The sequence below is a fragment of the Panthera onca genome, chromosome F1 (assembly GCF_046562875.1).
Source record: "Panthera onca isolate mPanOnc1 chromosome F1, mPanOnc1 haplotype 2, whole genome shotgun sequence".
Lineage (NCBI taxonomy): Eukaryota > Metazoa > Chordata > Mammalia > Carnivora > Felidae > Panthera > Panthera onca.
Window position 1 is genome coordinate 35,012,341 of NC_138355.1, and position 14,602 is coordinate 35,026,942.

The window sequence follows — 14,602 nt, forward strand, 5'->3', positions numbered from 1 at the left end:
AATCATGGTCACGATGGTTGGAGGTAGGCAGGGCCCACATGAGGATTGTTGATTTCACACATGACTTACATTGGGGAACAGAAGGGGGGGGGGCGGTTAGATGTGATGGTTATGGGAGGCTTCTGGAAGAGTTATGTCTGTTTTGAGTTGGATCTTGAATAATAAAAATATAGCAATAACTGACATGTGTTGAGCAGGTACCGCATGGAGCACTTCATATACATCATCACGTTTAATCCTCACCAAGGGTGGTCTTATCCCCTTTTTGTACAGATGGGGAAAGTGGAGCTCAGAGAGATCAAGCGCTTAGCTCAAAGTCACCCAGCAAGTGAGTAGCAGAACTGGCATTTAATCCTGTAGTCGGTGTGAGTCCAAAGCTCTGACTGCTATGATGTGTCAGATTTACTGGGAGGGAAGCAGCAGGGATTCGTGCTGTGGGTTATGGCAGGAAAATGATTTCTACCTGATCAAAATCTCTGCGGGAGACAGATATCTGGGCTTCTAAGAAGTCCTCAAAGTCAATTATGGATGTCACCATTAGGCTGGAAAAATTGTCTTTCTGTCTCTAAGAAGATGAGAAAGGCCAAGTTTTTATCATCACGAATAGACCTGGTGTATTATCATCCATTTCAATTTTTCTGTCTAATTCCATAATCATAATCCATAATCATAGTCATTTCTTGGAGATCAGAGGGACTTCCGCATCCATGCAGTCTTGCTTCTTGTCTGACTCCCTCATTTGGTAGGGTTTTTTTTTATTCAAAGAAAGGCAGCAGCATCACGAGGCCAAGGCAAGCCCGCCACCACCCGCCTCCAAGAGCAGTGCGGCCCGTGGCCGGGGGCGGCGGTAGTGAGACCAGCGCTGCTCTCCCGCCCCCTTCCCTCCGCCGTTTCTCTGCTGGCCGGAGTCGCTGGGTTCCCCGGGCTCCGCTGGCCTGCCCGCCGCCCCTGACCGTCCGACGGCCCTCCCCACGCAGGCCTGGACGCCTGTCACCCCGCCGCGGAAAGCAAAGTGTGAAGAGTGGGGAGCGCGGAACCATGGACGCGAAGAGGAAGCTCCAATGGAGATGAGGAATCAGACTCCTGCAGCTGTTGGAAAACTTGTCCCCGACAATGGCAGATCAAATGGTGGGAAAACTGAGGCTGAACAACTGAATTTGTGAATTTAGACTTGCTCAGTGTCATAAACGCAGGCTTGATTTCAGTTTCAGGTCTCCAACAGATACTTAAATGGAAAAAGCTTGAGCTTAGTGACAATAGCATCTTTGGAGGTCTGGACAAGTTAGCAGAAAACCTTTCAAATCTCACACATCTGGACCACAGTGGCAATACACGGCAAAATATCAGCACTGTGGAAACTCTGAAAAAGCGGGACTGCCTGAAAAGTGCGCATCTGTTTAACTGGGGTTACTAGTCTGAATGACTAGGGAGAGACTATCTCCCCCAGCTGACCTACCTGCATGGCTATGGCCAAGAGGATGAAGAAGCCCCTGGCTCAGAAGCCCAGGTGGATGCTGTGCAGGAAGGGGATCAGGGCAAAGGGAAAGATGAGGACAAGGATGGTGAGGAGGAGGAGTGTGATGGCCAAGAGGGTGACGAGGAAGAGGAGGGTGGAAAAGGGGTGACGATAAAGATGAAGTGACTGGGAAGGAAGAAGACTTTGGACGTGATGGACAAGGTGATGAGGATGAGGAGGAAGACGGGTAAGAAAGCAGGAAAGGTAAGAGAGGAGAAGAGAAACTGATGATGAAGGAGAAGATGGTGAAGACCCAAACGACCTGCAGGGAAAAAACTGTTCGGTATTGGTTGGACTGCTCACTGGTAGCTGTTTAAATGATAATAATAAAAGGGTGGCTGTGATACCAGCCACAGGACACCCACCCACCCAGAGAGCCAAAGGATAGTCCCTGTCAAGTTCTGCCTTCCTCCTTTTGGTTCCTCTTCAAAATCCACCATCAAGCTTGGAGACTTCACTCCAACAAAACTGTGAGCACTGTTGGGTCTTTGTGTAAGACTCTTGCTGTAGCATGGGTCATTGTGGTTGGCCACCGACAGTTACATGAAGACTGTAACAGCATTTTTACTTTCTGTACAACAAAGAAGGTTTGCAAATAAAATCTTAATGTAAAAAAAGGACAATTTTCCACAGCAAAGAATTAGCTGGCCCCAAATATCAATGATGCCGAGGCTGAGAAACCTGGTATAAATGTTTGGGGCATGGACTTTGTAATCCAGATTGTCCGAGTTTGAATCCAGCTCCATACTTACTAGCTGTGTGACCTTGGCCAAGTTACTCAACCTCTCTGTGGCCCATCTGCAAATATGGCTAACCATAGCCCTTCCTCATAGGGCTGTGAAGAGATTTAAATGAGTCAGTATAGTTGGGGCACTGGAGCCGTATGTCCACACAGTCAACGTTTGTTTCAGAGAGGTGTCTGGTGCCGTGGCAGGACGGGTTCCCAAGCCAGCCTGCCTGCGTGTGAATCCTTCATCTGCCACTTACCATGTGTGACTTTGGGCAAATCACTCAAACATTCTTGACTCAGATTCATCTGTAAAATGCAGATAATAATAGTATCTACCATTAAGATAAATTATGTGTGCAAAATGATTAGAACAGTGATTTACACATCATAAAAGCTGTGCACGTACCGGTTGTTATTATGACTCTTAGAATTTCTTTATTAAGTAAGTATTTGAGCCTCCTGTGCACAAAGGGGTGGAATCACGTGTGTTACGGCTATGAGACTGCAGAGTCAAGATTAGGACCACTGACTCAGGAAAGGATAGCCCTGCCCGATATGAGAGTTTACGACTCTCTCTACTCCTTGGCATTCTGTGTGGTAGAGAGCTGGGTGGGGGATGACCATTTGGGGTAATTATTACTTTGGAGGCAATGTGAAGAGAGACGCTGTGACCCCACAGTGTCACTTAGCAACCAAATAATTCCAGTTCTGACTTTGAACAACTAAGATCACGGCTGGTTTCCAGTGAGGAAAATCACCAGATGCTAGAAGTACCAAGACCAGACTTGTCAACAATGGAGAAAAGGATTTTAATCTCTTTCTATTACTACTATTGGAAGAGGCAGTTCTTTAAAAGACATTTTGTGCAGTCATTGCGCTGTTCCATTCTGATTCACCATGGTGATTGTAGGGCCTTTTGAAAAATTTTCTTTTAGGTAGTTGTTTTGAGATGTAGAAGAGAAAGTTTGAGCTTTCTGTGAGCTTATAACTTTAGGTGTAGACATAAGGACTATTGGAAAATGAGCCCAGTTAAGGTTAACACACACTTGTCTAAATGGCTTTAAAAATTATGTGTTCTATTAAATGGCTTTGTTAATTTGATTCTCTTTGATGCCTCATATTGGAGAAACAGAAACTTAGGGCTCTCGTTATCAAGTAAAGCAAAACAGTGGGTTTGCAAACCTGCAAGCCAGCCTACCTTGTTAGCCAGGTGCAACTGTGCCTAAGCGGTTGTCTCTTTGCAATCAAGAACTCAGCAAGCACAAAATAAGTACAAGTAGCAAATTATTTGGAGACCTTTCCAACCTGTGTCTGACCTTCTTGATTCATCTGTGGAAGTAATTGCTGTGGAAATTGCCGTGCTTTCATCTGTGGCGCTATTAAAACACTGGTTGCAATGAGGTGGTACAGACTGCTTGGTTAATGGGTTACCGTGGAGTGGGAGCCGTTGTTTCATTCGACAGATGAGAAGTAGCTGAAAATAGCCTTCTCTCTCTCCTGTAAGAATTTTGCTTGTTAAGTGACATTCACCAACACAGCAGAATTTCAGCGTGGTATAGGAGTTTGTGCTATTCTTAGCAAGATATTAAGTGAGAGTTTTCAGGCTTTTCTTGTTATAAAGTAGGGAATGTATGAGGGTTTTATATTCCCTGGTTTCAGGGAATCTTTCTGTGCTCAGGGGAATAGCTGTCTGGCTTGAGAAGGAATGAGGATGTGGAGTTGGTAGGACATTCAGAGCCGAGTAGTCCTTTGCATCAATGTCCCACGTGTCATGTTACCACTAAGCTGTGGGATTATTCCCTCATTCTCTCCTGGCTTCACTGCCATTGCTCTTTCTTGTGGGGTAAGGTCAGCTGCCTCCATGGCCTCATCCTGCTTCCTCAATATGGCCCAGTATTTTTCCCCCCTCCAACCAGCCTCCCTCTTGGAGTGGAGCATTGAGGATCCCTGTGGTATAAAGCAGCATTTCTCAAACTTTAAGATGCCTCAGAATCAACCGGAGAGTTTGAAAAAATACAGATTCCTGGCTGTCACCCCCAAAGATTTTGATCCAGTAGATCTGGAGGGGGCATGAGAATTTGCATTTCTACCAGCCGCCCAAGCATGTGATCCTTGTGGTTTGAGACCACACTTTGTGAAGCCTTTGTGTGATATTACAATAGTATATTGTGTGATTTATAATAGTAAGTACATATTTGGTGTTCCTCCCTGTTTCTGGCGCAGAGCTCCTAAAACCCTTGGAATTTCTGTGCTGACAGCAATAAAGGTGTCCCTTGTTATGTTAATGAAGTGACTTTTGGAAGCACTTAAGGATCTGGGTTGGTTGCCTGGGGAGCTAATCAGGTGATTAGAGGGATGGAACTTTGACCCCCTCCCTTGTGTTACCCATCCCCTAGCCCTTCCTGGGAGGGGAGAGGGGATGGAGTTCATTCACCAATGGCCTATGATTTAATCGATCTTGCCTATGTAACGAAGCTTCCATAAGAACCCAAAAGGAGAGGATTTGGAGAGCTTCCAGGTTGGTGAACCAGAACACTTCCAAATACCATGCCAGGCCCCAAACTCCGGGAGGACAGACGCTCCTTTGTTCAGGGTCTTGCCCTGTGTATCTCTTCATCTGGCTGTTGAACCAGTAATCTAGTGAGTGAACAGATTTCCTGAGTTCTGTCAGCTGCTTTAGCAAATTATTCGAACCCAAGGAGGGGTTCACGGGAACCATTGTCAGAAGTACATGTAGCAATCTGGACTTGCAAATGACATCTTAAGTGGGGCCAGTCTTGTGGGGCTGAGCCCTTTGCCTGTGGAATCTGATGCTGCCTTCCATAGATAGTCTCAGAATGGAGTTGAATTGTAGGACACCCAGTTGGTGTCAAGGAAATGGCTGTAGGGTGTAGAAAAGGCCCACCGACACCATAAACCTTGCACTATTGAACCTGAGGGAACTCTCCTCTATGGGACAGTTTCTTCAATAGTTAGCCAATACCAATTTCTGAGCACCCACTGAATGCAGAGGAAGATGTCCCTGAAGTGACCACCACAATTCCTGCACTCCAGAAAGTATTCTGTTTAAAGAATGGCACAAGCCTACATATCACAGTAGGATGGAGCCACTCAAAGCCAAGAGCTGAGGGGACCAGAGTCCAGGGGTGATGAATGGAGGGATGTTAACACTGGGTGGGTCAAGAAAGAAAACTAAGATTTATTTTGGATCCCCCCGCCCCATGCCAGCATTGTGGTTGGCATTTGTTGTGTTAATTCCCTGAATCTTCACAGAAATCTGAAGGGTGGAGATTATGCTCTCTTTCATGAATAAGGGACCTGAGGCTCTTATGACTGGAATTGGTGGTGTCAAGGCCAAGGGCAGGCCACCCCAATATGAGCCACTTTGGCTGAATATTATTTTGAGCATAAGAAGACAATCAACACCCTGTGGGCTCAAGAGAAGCTTTTGCTCTTCTCTTAACTGCATAGGAGAATCTAAATTGGGGGTCTTTCTCAGAATAAGGGGTATTAGTAGAGATAAATTTTATCTGAGTGATCCATCTATATGGCAGGAGAAACATCAAATTACCAATTATCTGCTCTCCTTATCTCCCTGTGAAGGAGCTTTCCTCTGGAGTCCCAGACCCCTGCCCCCTTCTCCATAGTTCAAGATGACATCTATACCTCATTTTGCCTGTCTTTGAAATTGCCATGTCTATGTGGATTCTCTGTATGCATGCTTTTAAATTTGATTTTCTCCTGTCAATCTGTCTCAAGTCAATTTGATTCTTGGTCCAGCTCGAAGGACCATGAAGGGGATAGGAATTCTTGCTCCCTGACAGTGGCAGAGTCAGTAGGGTTCTTACTCTTCAGAGACCAAGTTATTTTTACTATACCATGTTGCTTCCCAGCACAGCACATGACACTCCTGAGTATTCAGTTAATACTTGTTTGTTGAACGAAGACATCAGATAATTAAGTTAATGGAGGAATGTTTCCAGGAAATGATGACTCTGGAGATGGTCCTTAACCGTCCTACTATTAATTATTGTTATTATCTGTTGAGCATTTGATATGTACCAGGTACTGATAAGCATTTTCTATATATTATCCCACTTGTTAAAAAGTAAACTATAAGGCAATTATTAACTCCATTCTATATGAAGATATTTAAAGAGGAGGAATGATTACCCTAAGGTTGGTAGTGGAACCAGATTTCCAAATTGCGGCTTTTTGTCTTCAGAGTACAGGTTTCTCCTACACCAGGTTGATCTGCTAGCATAACAGTTTCTTTTTTATCTTCCCATTGTTACTACTCATTTCTTTCCAGACAATGAGATAGATTCATAGCTATGGATTTCAAATCACAGGAAATAAGATTTTTAAACTTAGTTGCCAGTTACCATGCCAATATAAACATTATCCTCACACCCACTCATCATTATCACATTAGAATAAGCAAAAGCAATAACAGCAGCAAAGACCAAAAATACTACATGAACAAAATTAGATGTGTTGCTGTCATGTGGGCCAGATGATATGGAATGAGGACTTCAGTCTGGTTCCCAGGCCTTCCTCCCTACCCCCTCTGCCTTCCTGCACGCTTACGGTTCTTCATTCCTTCCTGATCTCTGAATAGCTTCATTCAGAATCAATAGTATTTCAGATGATGTGTCAAAGCTCTTGGCATTGAGGGATTTTTGAGATTCCTTTGAAGGCCTCTGTTTTTGCATGATGAACTTGATTTACATCATCTCTTTCTGGACTCCAGTATTTTCCTCTAATGATAAATTTTGAGTCCATCTATGCAATTAAAAGATAATAGTGCCCATTCAGACTAATGTTCCAGGTTACCATCCTAACAAAATGCTGTCTGATGTGTGCGTTCTGACATTTGACTCCAGGACGATAACTGAAAGAGACGATAACATTGAAGATCTCTTTGTTCCAACTCAGTACTCTGGGTGCTTTCCCCCAGTGCCTCGTTCCCCCGGATAACCCAGGGAAGTGAGCAGGTGTTATGTCTTTTGTCAGGCTGATGGAAATGGAGGGAAAAAGAAGTAAAGTAGTTTGCCTCGGGCCACACAGCTCTAAGTCGCTGAGCTGGAATTTGAACCCAAGAGGGTATAACTCAGAAGACCCCATCTTCTGCCTTTATCAGATAATATTGTCGGTGCCGAAGTCACTGGGCTCACCTGTCATAATTTGCTGGGCTGTTCCTAACAAAGAAAGCCAGGAGATTCCATTTGTGAGCTCTTCTCTGCCTTTTTTCAGTTCTACGTGCTGTATCTCATTACTGTCTTAGAAGTGAAAGGATATCTGTGGACTGCTTTGAGCTCCCAGTGCCAGTGCTGTGTGTGTTAATGATTTTTACCCCCAACCCACCAGTGCAGCTATATGATTTAATGAGTGGCTCATCCTAATCAGATGGCTGGCTAATGGGGAATAAGGATCATAAGACTGGTGGTTTTATTCTAACAGAAATTCATATAACAAGAGTCATTTTCTTCAAAAAAAATGAAGAAATTAAGTCTCATTAAAATAAGCAGTAAGGCATAGTCTTAATGGATATTGAATTTGAGGCACTATCTGGTTTAAAAGCAGGGATTGGAAAGGGCTTCTGCTTCCTTGGTTTTTCCTGTTGGCATCTATGAGATCTGGGGGTGGTGGGATAGCCAGGGTAGGAGTAGAGTTGAAGAAGAAAAGGGGTGGAGAGAAGGAAGGAGGGAGGGAGGAAAAAGAGAGAATGTTATAATCCATTTTCTGGAAGTGGGCTTTTTATAGATAAGCAACTCTTTCCTTTTGGTCTGTCTAAACCTACTCTAAAAAAAGAAATTGGTGAATAATGTAACCAGCCTTGATCATGAAGAACAAATCAAAACCAACATTTATGTCCACAGAGTTTGACACCATATTCTGAAATGAAACCTGAATCGCACAAGAGGATAGAAAATCATAGTACTGTGCTTTTCAAAGTTCCCAGCAGTAACAGTATCACCTGGGAACTTGCTAGACATATACATTCTCTAGGGCCTACCCAAGACCTACTAAATCAAGAAGAGTCAAGGGTTCGGAACTGTATAAGATGCCCTGCAGTTATTAGGACACACACTGAAACTTGAAAGTAGGTGATTTAGTAGAGTATGGCATTGGAGTCAGAGAGACCCTGAGTTCTGACCTCCCTGCATGCTGTTTCTCTGATTTTGGACTTCCGTTTCCTTATCTGCCAAATAGTGATGGTACCCTTCTTTAGGTAGTGTTGTTTTTTATGATTACTACATTGCTTTGAGCTCTCGAATTGCTGGCTTTGAAGATTTGAAAACTATTTTCAAATTTGTAGGGGTCACTTTGTGCCAAAGCCAGCAATTCCTAATTGCCTTTGCAAACCATTAGTATTATTGTCAGTAAACATGGCTAACTGAGCACACACATTTACATCTATCTGATCACTCCTGAAACCCCTCTAAAGAAACAACAAAGGAAAGGTCTTTTTAGGGCTTGGAATCCATAAGCATAAAGAGCCCTAGAGTAGGATAACAAAAATTTGAAAGCTAGAAAGCAGTTATTGACTTGGCAGACCAAAGAGAGATGAACCCTAAGGTGACAGAGGGGATATCTAAATAATAATTTGTTTTACAGCAGAACTGCCCCAAAAGCTCAGGCATTAGTGGCAATAAGTACCATTAGAAGTGAGAGTGAAGGAAGGTTAAGAATAGGGCTTGTTGAAAGTTTGTTTAGGAAGCATTTAGACCCCAAGATATCCTTCTTCTGTGAAGCTGGGTTACTACCCCTCCTCCACTCACAGAAGCCTTGTGTATTCTTGAAAGAGAGTCTCTGGGCTGGGAGACACCAGGGACATAGGAAGGCAGAGGTACCACAGGACAGCAGGGCTTAGGGGGAAGTTTATATACTGAATGCTGAGACTTTCAACCTCCCTACTTGTTTGCTACATGCTGTGAGCATTCTCCAGACAAGAGATTGAGGACTTCTCTAGGAACTCAGAAAAGTGCAAAAGGACAATCCTAATGTTGATGGCACCATGAATTCTTCAATACAAACTCCAGCCAGGTCACCCTATCATGAATTCTCACAGTTGAACCCCACTCATACACACAAAGGCTCTTGATCATTTTTTTTTAACTCCTCCTCTAAAATATGAGCAGGCATCTAAGATTACCATATATTCTAATATGAAAGGCAGGCAAACATAAATAAATGAGGAAACAAAGACCAAACAGGGATAAGAAAACCGAAAACTATATCTATTGTTGATATCCTCAGAAAATAAGATATTAATGTCAATGAAAGAGAACAGAATTGCTGTTTAAAAGCAACATTTAAAGAACCAGAAACTGATGGAAATGAAAAGTATGATAGTAAATGAAAATTAAATAAAAGGAATAGGAGATAAAAATTGAAGAAGTCTCCCATAAAGTGATAGGAAACCAGAGAGAAAAATAAGAAAATTAGATTAATCTAGGGCCCCAGCATCTGATTAACAGGAGATCTGGGAAGAAAGAGTAGAAAATGAAGAGGAAGAAACCATCAGGGAAATAACCCAATTAATTATGTAACTAAACTATTAACTATATAACTAAACTTACTGTCATATTTTTCAATATGTACATAAATCAAATCATTATTATACACCTTAAACTAATAAATGTTATATGTCAGTTATATCTCAATAAAACTAGACAAAAAAAAAGATGAGACCAAGAGAATCTTTTACCAATATGACTTTGTAAGCCTACCTCCATTTTTAAGAATTCTCTTTTCAATTATGATGTCTTTACCTGATTTGTCTCTTGAATCAATACTTATTCCCTCTGTGTATTCATTCAGCCCATGCTCTTTTAGTCTTTTCCTGTATTCGGCATAAAAGGGGAGAAGAAAGATGTCAGAGATGTCGTAGCTGTATCCATATCAATTCATCTTCCATGACCACTATGTTCCCATCATTGCCAGATGGAGTGGCAATGTGATAAGAGCTAACAAAGGCCTAATGACCTTCTGCTGAGAATCAAGAGTATAGAAACAAGAATGGGTATGAGAGTAGAGTCTTCTTTAAATTCTGTTTTAATATATCATTTGGAATCCTGTATGAACAAAGTTAGTTTGGATAAACCCATAAACTATCCACAGAAAGCAATAATTGTTAAATTATTAAAAAAAGAAAAAAGACTTTAGTCCTTTAACTCTAAGGTTTGATATACCTGCAGAAGTAGTTTTTTTTTTTAATTACTTTTTTAGCCTTTTTGAATTTAGGAGTAAATTATGCTCTGTAAGTTTATTAGAAGTTGAAGTACATTTTCCAACAGGAGTAATTTTTGAGTAATGACCAATTTCCTAGAGAAGCCCACAAGTCTGTTTAACCCACTGCTTATTAAAAGTATGTGGGTGACATTCTAATGGCTCTGCAGAAGCCAGCCACCCAGAATGCCAGGGATGCCCTCTGATACAGAGGTGGGGTCTTCACATCGTCACTCCCCTTTGTTAGCAGGCAGATGAGGTCCTGCCTCTGCTTCAAGACCCTGGAGTAGACGTCCCAAAGACACAGAGATGAGAGATGGGGAAGCAGTGTGGCTAGTGGCTCTAGATGGGGTAGGGTGGGGGGGTGCTAAGGAGACCTGGGAGCTAGAGAGCAGGTTAAGCATAAACAAAGAATAACCAGGAACTTAGGACCTGAGACCTGTTAAACACACTTCTTATTTCTAAACTCACTCCTGCAGTGTCTCTTTCTGTTCCACTGAAGATCCTCGAGATTGAACTACCTACTTTACTTCCTTTTCCATTGCCCTTAATTTGTTGCTTCTAACTAGGGTTTCCCTCCGTCTTGGGTTCATAAAATAGAATGGTCTCTCAATTTTCCTTCTCCCTTGGCTTTTGAGAAACTGTGAAGAATTTTATTTTAAGTGATTAAAAAAAACTGACTAGAAATAAAAATTGTCCTTATTATGCTTATCCTTCTGTCACCCCATCCACCACTGTCACCACCCTCCATGTTTACTTTTTTCTTTGCCCTTCCCTTCCCTTCCCCTCCCCTCCCTTACCCTCCCCTCTCCCCTCCCCTCCTCTCTTCTCCCTCCTTTTCTCTCCTTTTTTCTCCTCTCTTCTCTTCTTCTTTTCTTTCAGTTTGATCTGCTGGAGGCAGGTCTAGGAAGGAAGGAAGGAAGGAAGGAAGGAAGGAAGGAAAGAAGGAAGGAAAGAGGAAGGAAGTGAAGTAACCCAAGAAAATTTCGTTGAAATGAAGGCCATAAGTTTCCAGATTAAAAACCTAGCACAATGGATGAGACCTGAGCCAACAATCAGCAATAGGCACAGCATTATGAATTTTCAGAACATTGTGGAAAAATAGTTTCTTGTCAGAAAAAACAGGTTCAGTATGAAGGATAAAGGATCTGAATGCTTTTGACTTCTCAACAGAAAGAGAAGACAAGGGAGAGATGCTTCCATCGAGAAATGAGAGAAATGATTTCTCATCTAGAATTCTACACCCAGCTCAGGTATTGAGTGTAAGAGTAAACATTAGGGCTCAAAATTTTTGCTCCCATATACCTTTCTCAGAACACTATTAAAGGATGCCTTCTACGAACAAAAGTGAGTAAACCAAGAGGGTGGAAGATCTGAGATACAGGAATCAGGGGACCTAACCCAAATAAGTGAAACCACTTCTAGAATGCTTAGGGCAGAGACACCCACGGCTGGTGATGGAACAGTTCAGAAGCCTCCAGAAGAGATTTTTTTTAGCTTCTTTTTTTCCCTAAGTTTATTTATTTATTTTGAGGGAGAGAGAGCATGGGAGGGTCAGAGAGAGAGAATCCTAGGCAGGCTGTGCACTGACAGTGCAAAGCCCAATGTAGGGCTCAAACTCATGAACCGAGATCATGACCTGAGCCAAAACCAAGAGTCAGACACTTAACCTACTGAGCCACCCAGGTGCCCCCAGGAGAGATTTCTTTATGGAAATGAAATTAATAGGCTGACTAATATATTTTCATATATTAAGAAGAGACTTTATCTGTGGTAGAATTTGGAGTCAAATTAGAGATAGGTAAATTAAGCAGATGAAAATATCATTAGCTACAGGGAAAAGGAAAAAACTGTAGAAAAGGAAAAGTAACCTGAGTATACTACATGGCTTTGCTGTGAATATCATTCATCTAGTTACAATAATATCAGCACAGATAATTATGGAACCAAGATGATGATATAACTATGTTGGAGGATGGGGCCATGGGAAGAGGTGTGGGAAAGGAATGTGAGATGGCGGGGGAGTACAGGTAAGGAGCTAAATTCTCAGAGGACAGTGGATAATTCCTAAAACTGAAATATCAGGACATGGTGATTTGAGAATGACATTCAACAATGAACCTCAACAGCAAAACAACCAGCTAACACAGTGGAAAAATGGGTGCGTCTGCAGAATAGGAAAGTGGGTGAAAAGAAAGAAGGTCTAGGGGAGTAAAGATTTTAAAAGATGTTCTGGCCACTTAACTCTTTAGCCTATATGTATGTGTATGGATACAAAAATAAACATGAAAATTTGAAAAGGGAAACAAAAATTTTTGCCAGCAAGTTGTAATTAAGGGCCAGAGAATACTGTTTTTATTTCTTTGGGTGGGACCCAGGGCTCTTGCTATGATACAGTGTTAACTCTAAACTGCTCAAAGATAGCGTGCCTGGGTGGCTCAGTTGGTTAAGTGTCTGACTCTTGATTTCAGCTCAAGTCATGATCTCATGGTTTGTGAGATTGAGCCCCGAGTTGGGCTCAGTGCTGACAGCATGGAGTTGGCTTGGGATTCTCTCTGTCCCTCTCTCTGTGCCCCTCCCCTGCTCACACACACACATGCTCTCGCTCTCAAAATAAATAAACTTAAAAAAAAAAAACCTGCTCAAAGAAAGAAAGAAAACTGCTCTTACCCAAATCAGCATTTTGCTTTGGGACTAGGAAAGGTCTTTCCCACCATGGAGGGGCCCAGCTGTTTCACATTTAGAGTCATCCAGGGAATCCTCAGAGCTGGGGGGTTCTGTTATGCAGGGATGTTCCAATCCCCTTCTCTTCCCACATCACAATCAAATATCTATTCAAGTGAAATCTGGACATACACGTCATCTTTCCCAGTTAGGCTGTGAGTATGTAAGGCATAATGCTTTATAGAGAGATATTAATAAATAAAATGTGTGCATGAAAAATGTATAACCTCACTTCATATAAAATTAGAGAAGGGGCATTGAGAGCAGAATTATCCATTTTTAATAGTAATAATGTTTCTGATAGTAATAATAATTGAATAAGGCCCTCCTGAGGACCTTCAACCTTCTAGAATGTCTCAGAAGCAGACTGGCACGAGAGCAGCCCTGGGCTGTAAATGATAGATGTGGCATTGCTGCCTTAATTGACCAGCATATGCCGGTGTCTCAGACCTGCACCTTGTTCTCAAATTATGGACAAGAGAGCTATTCTTACTGTATTGATTTGGTGTAACTATATTTTTAAGCTCAAAATTAAATTAATTTTCTAGCAGCCATCTCGAGAAAGGCACCTCTTACTCTTCATGCATGACCTTTGGTTCATTGTGGACCAGAAAACAGAGCTGAGCCAGGACTGCCATACAGGCTTATTGAGTTAGAGTCAGACTCACTGGGAACAAGGCAGCTAGCCCAGGCCCTGGGAGGCCGGTTTTGAGCACACTTGGTGATGCAGGAGGCAGGAAGCGGGAGGCCTGACCCTGTTGTGTCTGAGGTTATTTATGAGCTTACAGAGGCTGTGTCTGCATTATTCAGGCTTTGACTACTTTTGCTTTTATCAAGCTTCTTTTGTTCAGATTGGTATCACTCCCTGGTACATTTCTAGAGCTGGCAGCACTCTTTCCCATCCTCATTTGTGTCTTTTCAGGTAGAACTTGGTCCTCAGTTTCTTAGGCAACCGTATCTGGCACTGGTGGACAGACTAACTGAAAATTTCCTTCCCTAACATCCATATCCCTGCCTTTCTCTCTACTCTTCCCTCTCTTAGTTTTTGGCTAAGCCTGAGTAAGATCATTTGAAAGAAATTATTGTGGCCCCTCCATGCGATGGGATGGCAGGCATCAATAAAATGGAAGGAACCATTGATACATGCAACAACACGGATACATCTCAAGGGCATTTTGCTAAGTGTAAAAGGCCAATGTCAAAAGGCCACATACGTGATTCCATTTATATAGTGTTTTTGAAATGGCAGAATTATAAAAAAGGAGAAGAGATTAGTGGTTGCCAGAGAGAGTGAGTATAAAGGGGGAGCACGAGAGAGGTCTCTGCAGTGATGGCACAGTTTTTGTATTCTGTGTGGTTCTAGTTACATGAACCGGCACGTGTGATAAAATGACACA

At 42.4% G+C, this 14,602-nt stretch overlaps 1 protein-coding gene and 1 pseudogene across 3 annotated transcripts in view; both read left to right on the plus strand.

Moving 5' to 3' along the window:
* KCNH1 (potassium voltage-gated channel subfamily H member 1) overlaps positions 1-14,602 on the plus strand; it is a 378,350-nt gene that overhangs the window by 245,559 nt on the left and 118,189 nt on the right. The gene's annotated exons all lie outside the window — the stretch shown is intronic.
* On the plus strand, positions 1,039-2,369 carry LOC144614872 (acidic leucine-rich nuclear phosphoprotein 32 family member B pseudogene; annotated as a pseudogene).